Genomic DNA, 16,650 nt, shown 5'->3' with positions numbered 1-16,650 from the left:
ATGCATGCCTTTTGGTAATACGTACAACACATTCCCACTTACTCACCAGAGTAGCATCTTCCTGAAATGCATAAAAGTTCTTATCAGTAGATCTTTGTAAGATAAGAGAAAATACTGTCCACAACCGCCAGCATGATAATTATTTTGAATACACTATATGTAACTTGAGCTGCTTGTAGGTAATAAAAATGTATTCCTAGTAGTAGGTGCAGTGTAGCTTTGTGGAATTCAGAATTGTACACCTTCTCTAAATGCAGAATGGTTGAAGTCCATTGATTTCCATAGGAAAACATGGAGCAAATGAGTAATGAAATAAAAATGACATGTATAGGTTTGACTGTTGTTGAAATACAGCCATTATCCAAAACTATGCTTAGCTCTGATAGACATATAAAACAATTTGTACAAATTGAGTAATGGTGGGTTTGAATTGCTCCCTTACCAGAAATAGCATTAAAAAGCAAAAAGAGTCATGTTGTTCTATAGAAAAAGATCAAAAACCCACAGTTTGGGAATATCTTTGTTGGGATTGAGCAAAATGTCACAAGATAGTGGCACATCAGACACAGACACACAGAGGAAGCGAGAGAGAATGAGAGGGTGTTGGGGAAGACTGTTTTTGCTACTTCTGTCCAAATAACTTTTCTTTTTGTACTTCAGGTACTTTTCTTACAACTGGTAGAAATTAGATAAGACTTCCCTTACTTTAAACTTATCTATTTGTCTTTGGAAAAGTAATAAAACCCTATTTCCTTCTTAACCTGGTTTATGAAAGCACAGCTGTCACAATCACCTAGTATTAATAGTAGACTTTAATAAAAGAAGGAAGAGAGATGTTTGCTAGAAGTGTGCAATAGGCCATGTAATTTGATTGTTAACTTTTTTGTACACTTAATTTTTTGGGAGTACTTTTTAATGCATAGCAAATTATGCATAACAACTTTTAGTGCAGAAACATATATGCAATTATGTTGAAACAATTAACAAGTGGTAAAAGGGTGGGAAGAAGGATGTTAGCTAATCCATATTTAATAGGGAGTGGTGGTAAATATTTTAAATGAAACCATACTTTGAATTATGAACCTTTGTTTTTCCTTGCTGCAGGATTATGAAATATTGTTATAATTGCAGATATAGTTTTGTTGCAGTATTTTTCATGATGATATATAATTCCTGACAAATATATCTATTTCCAGGATATAATGACTGCATTAAAAACTGCTGAAACAATGTCATGTGAAATTCAAGGAAGCTGATGCATAATATTATTTCTTTAAAAAATATTCCATTTTTATCCCACTCTTTCTTCCAAGGAGTTCAGGATGACCTACAAGGGCTTTTCTTTCTCTCTTTTATCTTCACAACTGTCCTGTGACTGAGGTTGGCCAGGCTGAGACAGAGAATACTTGGTCCACAACCACCCCATGAACTTCATTGCTGAGTGAAGATGTGAACCTGGGTCTCCCTGCTTTTAAGTGCAGTATTCTCACAACTCTGCCACCCTGCTTGGCTGTGGATGCAAAACTGAAGCAAGCACACCACACTGGTAGAGTGAACAGTGTTACTAAGGTGTAGGTGGGTTCCCACAAGGCAAGACACAGTGATAACAGCAAGAACCTTTACTGAATTACGGAACTGAACAACAGGGACAAAGCAACTGCTTATATACATTTCTGAAGGACTGGGCCACTCCCACTCCCAACGTGATTGGCTGTCTAAACTTCCAAGCTGTGAATCATGAGTTTAAGGGCCAATAGCAGAGGCCCAAATCCTGAAATGTTTTGTGATTGGATATCATGTATCAAATCAGAACTCAGGAGCCCAGATTCCTTAGTCCAGACTCAAGCTCAGGCAGACCACTGAATACATAACAGTTACAGGCATATCAGAGAACATCAAATTCAATTTGATGCACATAGGTTTATTTAACATGAATCAGTCCCAGTGTGGTTTAAGCCAGATATGCTTCTTTGAGACAGTTTCAAAATCAACCAATAATATGTGTAGAATGATTTGTTTATACTGTGCTAAAGGAAAGTTCCTGGCATTGTTTGGAAAACAGGGGAGGGGGGGGGAATAGTGCGGTTTTGGAATCAGAGGTTAAAATCATTGGAGTTTTGAAAGGTTCAGTCCACTGTCTTGATTCAAAATAGCATCCAATTGTATCCAAATATAGACAAAGACCTGCTCTATTATCTCAAGGACCAACATGCAGGATTTTGCTATAATATTTTAGGTAAAGGGTAAAGGGACCCCTGACCATTAGGTCCAGTCGTGGCCGACTCTGGGGTTGCGGTGCTCATCTCCCTTTATTGGCTGAGGGAGCCGGCGTACAGCTTCCGGGTCATGTGGCCAGCATGACTAAGCCGCTTCTGGCAAACCAGAGCAGCTCACGGAAATGCCATTTACCTTCCCGCTGGAGCAGTACCTATTTATCTACTTGCACATTGACCTGCTTTCAAACTGCTAGGTTGGCAGGAGCAAGGACCGAGCAACGGGAGCTCACCCCGTCATGGGGATTCAAACCGCCAACCTTTTGATCGGCAAGTCCTAGGCTCTGTGGTTTAACCCACAGCGCCACCCTCGTCCCCTATAATATTTTAAGAGGGCTCTAAATGCATGGTGAACAAAGAGACAAAAACCTTTCCAAAATATATAGTAGGCTAATTCAATGAAAATGTCAACTTCCAGACTTATTTGTCATGTTCATATACAGGTTCTATATTATTTAGAAGATAATTTCCTAAAGTTTAATTATCTGGCAAGAGTTTTTCACAATGGCATTTTACATGTGAGGAAAACAACCAGAAGCATGACATACAAGATGTATCAGAATTTATCCAAGTTCAGTTAAATACCTCTCCAAGAAAGTAGACAATGGGTTAATAAATGTTTATTATATTGATAGTTTTTCTTTCTCATTTAGTGAATTGACAAAAAAACTTTATGTTAGGAACAAAATCCCATAAGTTTAGGACAATAAAACTTATGTTGGTTTAGTGTGTTATATCAATCACAAAACACATACTTTTGGGTCCCCTCAACAAATGAAAAGAAAAATCTCTGTTTTAACTTTATTCTCTTCTTTTCATACATTCACGTACTCCTTTAAGTGGCCTGGTTCCCAAACAGCTTAGGGCTTCAAAAATAGCCATAGTAGCATTTTAATTTGGGCATCAAAAGGCACTAGCAACCAGTAAAATAATATAACTGATTTATTTGCTAGTAACCATATAGCATTTGAATTCCTTCATGGTAGAACTTTGCATTCTCGCTCCCCTGCTCTGCTTGCCAGACAACGTTTGCCTCTAATCATTTGTCTTGAAAAAAGCTTTCCAGTCAGGCAGAGGCAACAGAGAACAGGTAGTGCTATTGTTTGGCATGATATTTTTCACAAAGAGAAATGACCATGGGAGTGAAGAATGAAAAGAAGAGGAGTATAAAGAACGGAAGGAATCAACAACTAAATAAAAAGAAGACTAGAGTCTTAGCAACAAACTGGGTTCAAAAGAGGTCATCACTATCGATAGTCTGGAGGTCACCAAGAGACCTATCCATGGTGTGGGAAGAAGGAAGGTGATAATTCTTTACTAACAGCTCAAAACACGGTGGGGGGAAAGGAGTTTATTAGAAATGGTTTGCTATAGCACCAATGACCAAACTATTAAAGTGTAATTTCATCAGCTACATACTTGGGAATTTGGAAAGAGAAAGTTATCCAGGTAGAAAAATGGTTTTTTGGACAAAGGCACTGTGCTGCTTTCTCCTCTGGGTACAAGACAGAAGCCATGTTTCAAGAAGTGATCCTCTTTAATAATGCCTTTTGCAACTCTGCTTTGATGCATTAAAAGTTTTCTGTAAGAGTTATTTGCCAAACAGTAGCAAGCCATGTAACCACAGAAGTTTTCCAGTATTTGGTGGATCTCTGCTCTGCCAGTGAGAACAGTATTAACTCCTTGTTTGGGGCCTGTTTTGATCCAGATTTACCCTTCCTTCCTTCCTTCCTTCCTTCCTTCCTTCCTTCCTTCCTTCCTTCCTCCCTCCCTCCCTCCCTCCCTCCCTCCCTCCCTCCCTCCCTCTCTTTCTTTCTTTCTTTCTTTCTTTCTTTCTTTCTTTCTTGTTTTTTCTGTAGTTCTGCCCCCAGTTGTAGATTTGCAAATCTTTTTTATTATTGTTTCAAGAGACAGATACACACTATCTGTGAAAGTCATCCCATTGGATAGATGGGGTGTAGCCTGCTCTGGGTGGGGTTACATTCCCTCTGAAGGAGCAGGTAGCCTGGGGTACTTCTGAATCCCTTACTGGGACTCAAGTAGCCTCGGTGGTGCAGAGTGCCTTCCATCAGCTTCGACTGGTGGCCCAGCTGTTCCACTATTAATTAATTTTATAATGAATGATTTTAGAGTGTTGTTTGTGCTGTACTTTTGTACTGTTTTATTGTTGTTAGCCGCCCTGAGCCCGGCTTCGGCTGGGGAGGACGGGATATAAATAAATTATTATTATTATTATTATTATTATTATTATTATTATTATTATTATTATCTGGACAGAGACATCCTAACTACACTCTGGTAACCTCTAGGTTGGATTACTGCAATGTGTTCTTTGTGGGGCTCCCTTTGAAGATCATTCAGGATCTATAGCTGGTGCAGAATTGGGTGGCCAAACTGTTGACAGGGGAAGAATGGTCCTGACATATAGCACCTATTCAGGCACAATTGCACTGGCTACCAATTTGTTTCCACGCTGTAAAACCTTATGTGTCTTAGGATCCCCATTCTCCTCCCACCCCCACATGCAGCTAAGGACTCTGTGATCATCAACTGAGGCCCTTCTCTGCGTGTCCCTTCTATGGGAGATCCACAGTGTCAACATGAAAATGCTCCTTTCCAGTGGTGGCTCGCTGCTTGTGGATTTCTCTTTCCAGGGAGGTACAGTATACTTGTCATAATCCTTATCTCTTTTTTATCTATTTGTAGGCAAAAACATTTCTTTTTACCCAGACTTTTGGCCCTTAATTTGAAAGGTTTGAGGTATTTGTGGCCTCTTTTTGCAAGGCAGGATCTGTAAGACCAGTCTTGTCTGTTTAGATGTGTTTTTAGACTTTGATTGGTTCTGTTTGTTATAACTGGTTTTAGTATTGTTTTTGTAAGTTGGTTTGGGTCACTTCTGTGAGAAAAGTGACTAATAAGTGTAATAGTAGTAGTAGTACTATTTCCCAAACCTTTTGAACCCCTTTCTAGAGTTACTCAACTTTCTGGGCCCCTAAAATTCAGCACCTATGTAGATCCCTCCATGTGTTGAAAGCATGTTCATAGAGCACTTTGAGGACTCGCACTCACTTCCACACATCCCTGATGTCCTGCTGCCTAGTTCGGGTCCCTCCTTGTGTGTGGTGGTTTTACTCAAGCATCTCTCTCTCTGTGAAGCTCCTTCTGATGTCCACTGAACTGCCAGACAAGGAAGCATGAAAGTGGGGTGGACTAGCAGTGGCTAGCCCACTCAAAGGCAGTATGCAAGTTCCCACGGCCACTTTTATGCAAACTCTCAAGGAGATTTGCATGAACCACCCACCTATAGTTGGTGCTGAACTGCGGGGGTCTAGAAGGTAGAGTAACTTTAGAAAGGGGTACAAAAATGACAGTGTGATGGACAGACATCTGTCCCTAGAAACAACAGTGACAAAAATTTGCAAAACATCCACGAAGGACCAGGACTGAGTCTAGAACTGCACATCAAAGGTTTTGAAAAAAGAACAAGCAAACTCATTTTAAAAGCAAAATAAAGGGAACATTAGAGGAGTGGGGGCCGGGGGGGGGGGGACATGCCACAGACATGATTAATAGTTTGAACACGTTTTGCTGTCATTTATAAGCACCTCGTGTTCAGCTGTTGCACTTTTTTTCCCCCTCGAGTGTCATGACTGTCTTGCTCTTTCAAGAAAAATGATTTTTTGGGAAACGCCGAGTCTTCATGCAAGGGAATGAATGTCATACATTTCAGTACATCTTTCATTCATGCCATGGAAACATTTGTTGCTCGTGGAATTTAATTGCTTCATCTTTATTTCGCTTTCTGCCTGCTTCTTATTAGATGGCTTCCTCTCCACCTCCCAGAAACACAAAATAACTCCCCAGCACCAACAAGCAGCACATTAAGTATCAGATCCACACATCTCATTCTGCTTCATTCCTTGTAGTAAGCTACTGGCCTAGTGTGGCATTTGCTCCTGGCCCAGGAAAAGGGTTCTCTAAGTTTGGAGCAAAGCAACATTTGGTATATAGGTTATTTGGTATAATATTGTTGGATTGTAGCACCCTGAATTGTAGCACCTCAGTTCCATAGAGTTGGCAACAAACATGCCAGGACCAGAACTGTTGTAAAAAATTCCCCTTCATTGATTCCAAGGTGGTGGTAGGGAACAAGGCATTTGACCTGTTCTCAAGCTGTTTTTCTTATTTATTTTGTAATTCTTTTTTGATTTGTCGGAAGCTGCCATGAACATTGTGGTCCCAATGGAAAGGCTGGTTATGTTGTTGTTGTTGTTTAGTCGTTTAGTTGTGTCCGACTCTTCGTGACCCCACGGACCAGAGCACGCCAGGTACTCCTGTCTTCCACTGCCTCCCACAGTTTGGTCAGACTCATGTTTGTAGCTTCGAGAACACTGTCCAACCATCTTGTCCTCTGTCGTCCCCTTCTCCTTGTGCCCTCAATCTTTCCCAACATCAGGGTCTTTTCCAGGGAGTCTTCTCTTCTCATGAGGTGGCCAAAGTATTGGAGCCTCAGCTTCAGGATCTGTCCTTCCAGTGAGCACTCAGGGCTGATTTCCTTAAGAATGGATATGTTTGATCTTCTTGCAGTCCACGGGACTCTCAAGAGTCTCCTTCAGCACCATAATTCAAAAGCATCAATTCTTCGGCGATCAGCCTTCTTTATGGTCCAGCTCTCTATGGTCCAGGCTGGTTATACATTTACTTAAATAAATACATAAGAGTAAAGATTAACCTTAAAGGTTTTCTGCACACACACTTACTTACAAGTAATTATTTTTGTAGTTCATAGGGATCAACCTTCACAAGGATCAATATGAATTTCAGCAAGGGTTTCATGGGCAGGAAGGCTAGCATTAAGGAACTTTTGTGCATATGCCTAGGAACAGCCTGATCAGCTGCTTGCTTGCCACCTGTGCGCATAGGCTCAATTTATATTCATAGCTCAATAAGATTTTATGGGTGGAAATGATATATGATTCACAGCCCAGCCAATGTTACAAGCTGGACAAGCTATGATGTGTATTGTGGATGCCCAGGCAATTATGAATTTTGGTTCCATTTTTGTTTGTTTTGTTAATAAGTAGGATAAAAGTACGACATCCAGTGTTTACGTTTTCCAACCACTGTGGCCTATGCAAGACAGAAATTAAAAAATAAACACACAAATTCCTCTTTTTATGAACTTTGCATCATTTCCATGTGTCATGTAAGAAGCCTGAAATGCTTACTTATTAAAAAAAGAGGTATATTTAAATAATAGGTCGATATAATTATTCTCTATATTTCTTAAGATAACTGGTCACGAGTTTTTTAAAAAGAAATGTCCCAAACTAGCACTTTGCAATCCATTATACAGGAGGATCACTTTAGCATCCTGGCCTCCCTATGCATTTTAATGAAGAGGACAGATCTCTACGCGTAAAGAGAAGTGCAAGTGGATTCTGCTTTCTTTCCTGATAAGAGAGGCTGCTTCGTTTGGAACTGGTTGCTAGATACAGGATAAAAGTCTTTTGCAATGCAGACGTTTACTCAGAATTAAGTCTCATTATTTTCGATGGACCTTCTGACCAGGTAAATGTGTACAGGATTGCAGTCTGATTTTCTTTGTTGTCTCAATCTTGTGCCTTAACTTGTAGAAAGGGGAGTGTGGAGAGGACTGCACTGGCTGCTTCACATTCTGCACAGGAGGTCACTGAAAGCAAAATTCAAACCAGGAACATGCCTCAGAGTGAGCATATTATCTCTCCCCCCCCCCAATTTTTAAAATTAATTTTCCAAATTATTACAAATCCAACCAAATTACTTTAATTTAATACAGTGTCTTAAAATCAGGTTTCCTGCCCCTGTTGCAAACATATGTTGATCGTTTCCTCCCAAAGCAGCATCATTTCTTATTTAGGGTTCAGTTGTCATCCGTCAATCTTCGTTACATCATTCTTGCAGCTGACTACATCTTCCTCCTTACAAACAGCACCTCTGTTACATCTAATAAGTATAAAATCCATTACACACGTGTAGTCCTTCATATACGTTGTTGTTTCAGACCTGGCGTGCTGGGAGAATTAATTACTATCTTCCACTGTTCAGTTCTTTGCAGTGTTTATCTGGATGGTACAAGGTAACACATTCCATTAGAATGAGCATATTATCTTCAGGTACAGCTCATGTGAAGAATGGGGCCATAAAATCTTTATTTGCTGGCGACATTGCATAAAAACACTTGTGTATGTGTTTACATACACACATGTACATACGTATATACATACATAGTGCTTTTTTTCTGGGGGGGACGCAGGGGTACATATACCCCTAAACATTTTGTGAATCTTAGTTTGGCTTCATTGAGGGGCAGTTTTTCAATATGAGTAGGAAAAGAGAATACCCCTAAACATTTTTTTAAAGAAAAAAAGCTCTGTACATACATACATAACACAAACAACAGCTTTTTTGGGGGGAGGGGATATTGGACAGGAAAATGGCACCAGGAAAAGCTTTAAAGAGACGTGGCCACCAGTCTAAGCATTTTAAAAACAAATGTGCTTAAATTATGTCCAGATTTGCCCTGTAGCTGCCTACAGCAAGTAGCACCCAGCCAGGAAGCACATAAAAGGACATAAAGGCACATAAAGGGAAGTAAGGGGTGTCCCTATCATCTGTTATTGGACTGTCATGGGACAGTCCACTGCCATGTGGCCCTCCAACTCCCCTCCCCCCAATAGAATGAAAGGTGCTGGAAGAAAATGAGAGGAATTAATGTACAATTATTAGAGGATTGTGGATTGGGAAAGCAGTATCGGGCATACACAACACAAACACAGTAAGCCTCACAGAAAGTACAGGGAAGAAATGTGGGAATGTTAAGGTTATTAGGCGAGGCTATATTGATTGAATATTATCCTTCCTTCACTCACGCTAGTGAGTCATGTAGCAGAGCAAATTCCCCTCAATACAGCAGGAAGCTAGTTTGCAGCTTCGTTTGAATCTCTTTAGTGAAGATTATTCCTGGTGTCCCCTTTTATCCCTCTTAACATAATAAAGACACAAGAGTCTTTCCTTAAAAGTAACAAGAAGTTTACTAACATTCGGTTCAGAGTATGATGCCTGAGGGCAGGCTTTAGCTAGTAGTTACAGAACAAATTGTGGGTTCATCCCATATGGGGACTGAGCCCATGAGCAAAATACATTAAGAGAACAGCATCAAGAGAAGAAAATGGCTTCAGAAGAGCAGCATGGCATCAAGAAAGACAGATGGCAGTGTGACTCGGCTCTTTTATGGAGTCAGCCAGGGTCACGCCCATCTCCCTGGTCACATGCAAGGGAAGGACACTCCAGACCTGTGAAACAGGAAGTTATACTGACTGGAGTAACATCCCCCTGCCTGTGTCCACTCTAGGGAAACAAGAATGTTGTATTTGACTGCTCCAATGGATTACATCCCACAAGAAAGACCATGAGAAAAAAAGCAGGGGCAAAACAGTTGATTTCCAGCTTCCCAGAATATCATGTGATGCTTTCAGAAGTGGCTTTAGGGCAGTGTGACTGGTTCAGCTGCACTGGGTGCCGTTACCACAGGGGTTGGTGTAGAAATGGTGTCAGATTGAGCATGAGAAGCAAGGGGGCAGCAGCAAATTTTAGCATCGCATAGGGTGCTTTTGAAATTTGCGAGTCTGCCATTGATAATTTGCCCTAACAGTTCTTTCCGCAGGATCATTATCCTCCTTTTCTATCAAAGGCAGAAAGGGGAAGAGAAAACAGGCTACACACTGCCACTGAAGTGAGTTCTATAACCCTTGTAATGATTGCTGCTATTGACCCAGATCATATAATTTTTAATAATGTGATCTACCCTAATGTCTGATATTAAGCTATTTAAAGATTAATTCAGAGAGGACTTGCTTTATCTTAATTAAGAGTAGGAAATAAGTTGAGCAGGGCACTTGGTAATTCATTTTGCAGTTGACTCTGGTAAGGCTTGCTTTCATAAATTTGGCATATCTGAGAATTTATTATCTGGGTAGGAAGCAATCTATAGAGTTCTGCTCTCTTGTGAGCAATAAAATATTAGGTTCCTTTCAGCATGCACAGCATTTGGGATGTTCAGTGATATAGCCTACATGAAAGGGAAGAGGTTCCTCAGCATATATAGACTGGATTCCCCTAATTTCATGCCTTTGGCTGTGGCTAATGTAGTAGGTGGGTGCCACGTTATAGAAAGTTCATATTAGCACTGATGGATAGCCCAGCTCAAAGAGCATGTGACTCTTAATCTCAGGTTTGTGGGTTCAACTGCCACTGCAGGGAGTTGGACTAGATGATCCTCATGGCCCCTTTCCAACTCTACAATTCTATGTTTATGTCTATGAATGACTGGCAAGAGAGAGGTGAATTGGACATAGAAAACCTAGGAGTTTGCTTTTCAGAAAGTAACCCAACATGGTTAGCAATAAGATTTTCTTTCAGACAGTAGCACACTTGTTAACTCGTTTTGAGAAGTTACTTGTTTCAACCTCCCAACATGTTACAAAAATTGGCACTTAAAAATTGGCACCTGCAGCACTTCTAAAGGAATAAAATCCATTTGGGAATCTGGCAGCAGTTGAACAATATTTTTTTTAATAAACCCCAGTGGGTTGAATGTTTCTGTGTAGACCTATGAAATCCATTATTGCCAAGAGTTGAAGGTATTAACTAGCTAGCACCTTTAACCCTGTCAAGTTTCAAAAACTTATTCAACCTGTGATCCAACAGTTGTTGGAGACGATATGGGGCTTGTATCCACATGTGATATTCATGTCCAGTTATTAATGTTATTGGAAGGCAAATGTTGAGGCTGAACATCACAGAACAAATAACTCATATGGATCTTAGAGGAGCATTACTGGATGCTTTTCCAGAAGACTAAGCAGAAGCATCATACAAGGAACTAGTTTATCATCTCCCCACAGAACAGAAATCGCTGCATACTGGAAAGACCAAAACACAGCACAGGGATTCAATCGTGGTGCAGACTATAATGGGGCCATCTTGTTATGGAACAACTAACTCACCATCAAAAATAATTTCTAAAGTCTGTCGAATACAGGAGTGGGAAACCTGTGGCCTTCCAGAAGTTGTTGGCTCCAACTCTTATCAGCCCTAGGCAGCAGAGACAAGCTGTCCATGAGGAGAACTGAAGCAGCCTACATCAGGCAGCGGAATCCCACATGGCAGCACCCCAGAGTTGCTTCTGGCAAGATCTCATGGAGCTCTGCAAGGTGCTGTGAGAGTTCTGTGAGACATCATGGAATCCCACTGGAAACTACCACATGACCCCGGTAAGCAAGTCTTTGGTGATGGGGTGGCAGTGGATGTGGCACCTTTCTGTTTTGCCTCAGGCAGCAAAACAGGTTTCACCAATGCCTAAGTGTGCCTCTGGCTTGGTGTTGCTTGGAGGTCTAGGCCAGGGGAAAATAGTTAAGCAGCACATGACAGATAATAGCAGTGAGCCCAATGGTGCCATGTGCTGATGCGCTGCTGTTTTCTTGGCACAACAGCAAGGAATAAGCAATCCCTATGCAATCTTAAGCCCTATGCAATCTTAAGCCCTATGCAATCTTAAGGAAATCAGCCCTGAGTGCTCACTGGAAGGACAGATCGTGAAGCTGAGGCTCCAATACTTTGGCCACCTCATGAGGAGAGAAGACTCCCTGGAAAAGACCCTGATGTTGGTGGGAAAGATGGCGGGCACAAGGAGAAGGGGATGGCAGAGGACGAGATGGTTGGACAGTGTTCTCGAAGCTACCAACATGAGTTTGACCAAACTGCGGGAGGCAGTGGAAGACAGGAGTGCCTGGCATGCTCTGGTCCATGGGGTCACGAAGAGTCGGACACGACTAAACGACTAAACAACAACATGCAATCTTTCTTTTTTCAGGTGGGAGCGAAGGTTAGAGAGCTGGTGTAGCATTGAGGGTTGAAGGGAAAATGAAGATTGATGGGTCTGGGGAAGCCAGCCTTTCCACTTTTGATTCCTGTGAATCATAAGAGATCATGTGCTTCCTTTGTAAACTTAAATATCAATATAATATCTGTGTTTTCCTTTGGCTGTTTGAACATGCTTATTAGCATTCTTTATCCTCCTGACTTTTCCTTTCTCTCTGACTCATGCACCTTTCAGAATTAAAGTATCTGAAAATTTAATATGAGCTTATGCAAGATAATTAGCTCCCATCGAGGTTAAGAGCAAGAAATTATTATAATTAAAAACAAAAAAAGCTTATAGTGTACTCTGAAGGGGACTAGGTGCTTATTTTCCTATTTAACACAAGGTGAATCAGGAATGCTTCTGTCAGTTTAGAGAGAAAGCCTACTTGGAAATTGTATGTTGCGTTTACTTTTCCTTGTTCGCTGAGAAAATTGCAACACATTTCCTGGATTTGCAGTGACATTATCATACAACAACTATAGGAACACCCACACAAAGGCATCCTTTGGAGTCCTGCACCTTGAGAAAAATATTACAATAGCATCTCTCCCCTTGACCTCCCCACAAAAACCCAAGGCTGATGATCCTGGCCTGAAAACTCCTCCTCCATCATTTGGCGACAGTCGTATCTGCCTCCCTGTTCTTGCAAATTTACCTATCAGGTGCTCTTGGGGTGACTCCTACAATTCTTTCTTTTAGGATGCATTGCAGAGCACTTTGGAAGGTGATCTTATCTATGATTCCTCCAGTCAGAGTGCAGTCTGCAAGTTCCTCCTGGGATGTATCAGAGGAAAACACACTTTGTTGCATAAATGCATTTTAAAAGTTACATTACATTCCAAGTCTGTTTCTGGCAACTTATTAGGATGCTGTTGTGGTTCCATATTCTGCTACAGATGATGAAACTTTTTTTTTATTTTAAGGTTTAGTTCTCCCACCTCTGTTTTATATGCATTGCAGAAAAGTGCTTTTCAATGTATTTTGAAAAAACATTTTAGCAAAGGAAAACAAATTAAGTGTGTTACAAATGTTCTGCAGTCTTAAGCACTGTGGGGGTGTTTTTATTTCTTAACATAAATGTTTGGTCTTTAAAATCCACATTCGTAAAGTAAAGCTGTTTTGCAGTTTTCCATATTTATTTCATGCTGCTGTTTATGATCCTGTGAGAAGAAAGGATGAAATAAACAACAAAAAATACAAATTTGGCTTTAAAGAAATCCTCTTTTTTAAAACTACCTCCAGTTCAGAACAGGGATGGGGGATTGGAAAATTAAGGGAAGGAGCCCTTCTGTGCAAAGGGGCCATTAGCATATTGGTGTATGTGGGGGGATATTTTCCCACAAAATATCAGAAATTTATGAACAACAGATGAATAATTCAGGATTTCTAAAACACATTATGTGACAATTTCATTTAACACTGCCCGCCACCCCACAATGATATCTGGAACGTTGTCCGGAAGAATTTGAAAAATCTGCTTACTAGAGTGTTAAGAACGGCTTTTTTTCAACCAGAACTCACCGGAAAGAGTGTATATTTGATGCTCAAAGGACAGATGTCACCATCCCTATTTAAAGTCATCCCTGCTTATTTTACTTAATGAACATTAATACCCTTAGCTTCTCAGAATACTTTACTGACACTTAGTGTTCTGTCCCAACATAAGTACTGGGTATCCTTGGGAAGTTATGGGGGTTATAGCTCTCCAGAAAATTCAGTCACGTACATCCCCCCCTCACACCAATCAAACTCTTTCTGGTGTACTGATTAGCAACAGGCAGGTAGGATTATTTTCCATTTTAATTATCCTCAGTGCTTCAGAACAACACAATAGGGAGGCCATTGGGGTAAGTTAAAATGGTGCCACGGCTAAGAAGTTTAGGGCAGTTTGGAGTACAGTGGTACCTCGGGTTAAGAACTTAATTCGTTCTGGAGGTCCATTCTTAACCTGAAACTGTTCTTAACCTGAAGCATCACTTTAGCTAATGGGGCCTCCCGCTGCTGCCGTGCTGCCGGAGCACGATTTCGGTTCTCATCCTGAAGCAAAGTTCTTAACCCAAGGTACTATTTCTGGGTTAGCAGAATCTGTAACCTGAAGCATCTGTAACCTGAAGCGTTTGTAACCTGAGGTACCACTGTACTGCTGTTCACTGCCAGTTAAGTCCACCGGGGCCCCCCAATGGCAGAGGGGTCCCACCAGAGGGAGCTTTCCTACGGTCTCCTCAACCTGGATCCTGCCCTATTTACTCTGATGAATACTTCATAAATGTTTGAGTAACAAAACCTTTCCCACAATTTCAAACTCATGCTTCCCTGCTCTAGATTTCCTGATCCCACAAGTCATAAGACCTTTCAGATGCCCATAGGGCTTGCATTGCGGCGCCCAAATATTTGAGGCTGCAACTCAGTGTGAATGAGATTCATTGTGATTGGCATGCCCTCTAATTGTGATGGAAGAGTCAATTTATTTTAAATTGTCTTGGCCTCAAATCCAATGAATAACTGCTGGATTTCTAAGCATCTGTCAATATAGATGGGGCATTGCCTAGCAATGTTTGTGATTAACAATAAATCAGAGCAGGGGTAGCCAACATGGTGCCCTCCAGATGTTGGCTACATTTTGCTAATAAACTAGTCCTAAACACTGTTTGATTTGTGCCATGGGCTGGCTTTCTTTCTGGCCATTAACCCCACACTTCCGCCATTATTTTCAGAACCACCTCTTCAAAAACAAAACAAAAGCAAGCTGAATTTAAACAGAGATTGAAGCCGAAGCTAGGTGTGGCGAGTTTATAACCCCAGAACATGGCTACTCTTACTCCTATTTCAATGTTCTCTCCTTGAACTGATGTAATAGGGCTCCATTAAACTGATGGGAGTACATTTGAACAGATGCAATGATGCAAATGTTTCCCCCCCATCAATTTGCCTCCCAGTTGCAGGAGGAGGCAGTGCATATGCACAAGAATCACGTAAAGATTAAGTGATGATGCTTTTATCAGGGATAAAAGGGATTTGCAATGCAATAGTAAGAGTGCGGGTATTGATTGGACGCATCCCTAGAGTGTGGCTGTTAAATGGCAGTTAAACAGCAACAATTTGGGGTATTATTGTTAAGTCAGGCTCTGTTATTTGGATAAATGGTTTTATGTGGATAAATCTTTTATCCACACCAAAAGGTGCTGGGATTCAGGCTGCTGCTGCTGCTGCTTATATACACGCTTCCTTTTCTGCATTTCTTTTAGCACCTGCCATTGTGCATACATCTCACTGGAGTCTGCTGGACTGATGGCTGCTCTACAGACTTAGGCTGCAGTCGAAAGCCCAAACAGGCAGTGGTTGAGCTGAATGGAGCAGCCCTGCCACCTATACTAGCAGAAGATGGCAGGCAGCCTATAGCTACACTAATCTTGAGCTCGTGTAGCAGTTGGGTCCACCAGCATGCAGTTCCCTGTGTGACCTGCTCAAAGTGTTCTGGGCGTGGGATGGTGGCCCCGTCCTGCAGATAGAGGGCAGTGACAGAACTGGGGGGAGAGACACTGGTGTCTGGTCCACCCCCTCTCTCATGGCCCAGCACAAAGGGGGAAGGGTTTGAAATTGCAGCCTCAATTCTTCTGGTTTGTGATTGGTTTTAAAATTATTTTGTATTTTTAAATCCCTGCAACGTACCCTGGGACATTATGGTGAAGGGTGGGTAAGAAGTCAAATATCAATAAATCAGTAAACGAATGAATGAATGAATGAATGAATGAATGAAACTATCTAACTCAAACTGGGTCTCAGACTGAAACTTTCGCCTCTCGCATACAGAAATTGCGGGCATAGAATAGCTTGCTTGTGTTCTGATTGGCTCTTGCATGCTAATAACTCCTTCCCCATTGGTCACGAGGGCTGCTTGTTTATTGAGAAGCAAGACCAGCTTGCAGTGGGTGGGTTGAGGTGACATGCATCTTGGATCAATTCATAATACAGTGACTAAGAAAAATGATGACTTGGCAAAGGATCAAAGGGATGCTATCTTTAATAATTGACAGTTAACAATTAAATCTTCAGTTTTTAATTTTTAAACAAAGAAGTCCTGCCTCAGCATTTCAGTGTGAATTTCTCCGAATACATTTTCTATCCCATTTTTCCTGATATGCAATTTTTGCAAAGCAATTTCCCACAATATGATATCATTCCCCTAATAAAATTTCCACAATGTCTATAAACATTTGTATATTATTTTCATTAATATATGCATTTTTATTCACACTTTATCCTCGTATATGCATTTTTGTATACATTTTTTGAATAGAGAACTGCATTACAAAATTTGGAGAAGTGCAAATTTTGAATGAGAGGCGCATTTTGAATTGTGTGTTGTTTTGGACTGTTTGTGATTAGATCAGTTTGCCTTAATATGAGAATTTA

At 40.9% G+C, this 16,650-nt stretch overlaps 1 long non-coding RNA gene across 4 annotated transcripts in view; it reads left to right on the top strand.

Annotated features, from left to right (window-relative positions):
- Window positions 1-16,650, top strand: part of LOC309351021 — a 71,385-nt gene that overhangs the window by 11,005 nt on the left and 43,730 nt on the right. The gene's annotated exons all lie outside the window — the stretch shown is intronic.

This window comes from Podarcis erhardii (assembly GCF_964252035.2).
Source record: "Podarcis erhardii genome assembly, chromosome: 10".
NCBI lineage: Eukaryota > Metazoa > Chordata > Lepidosauria > Squamata > Lacertidae > Podarcis > Podarcis erhardii.
Note: the sequence above shows the minus strand (reverse complement) of the source record. Positions and strands in the feature narration are given on the sequence as shown.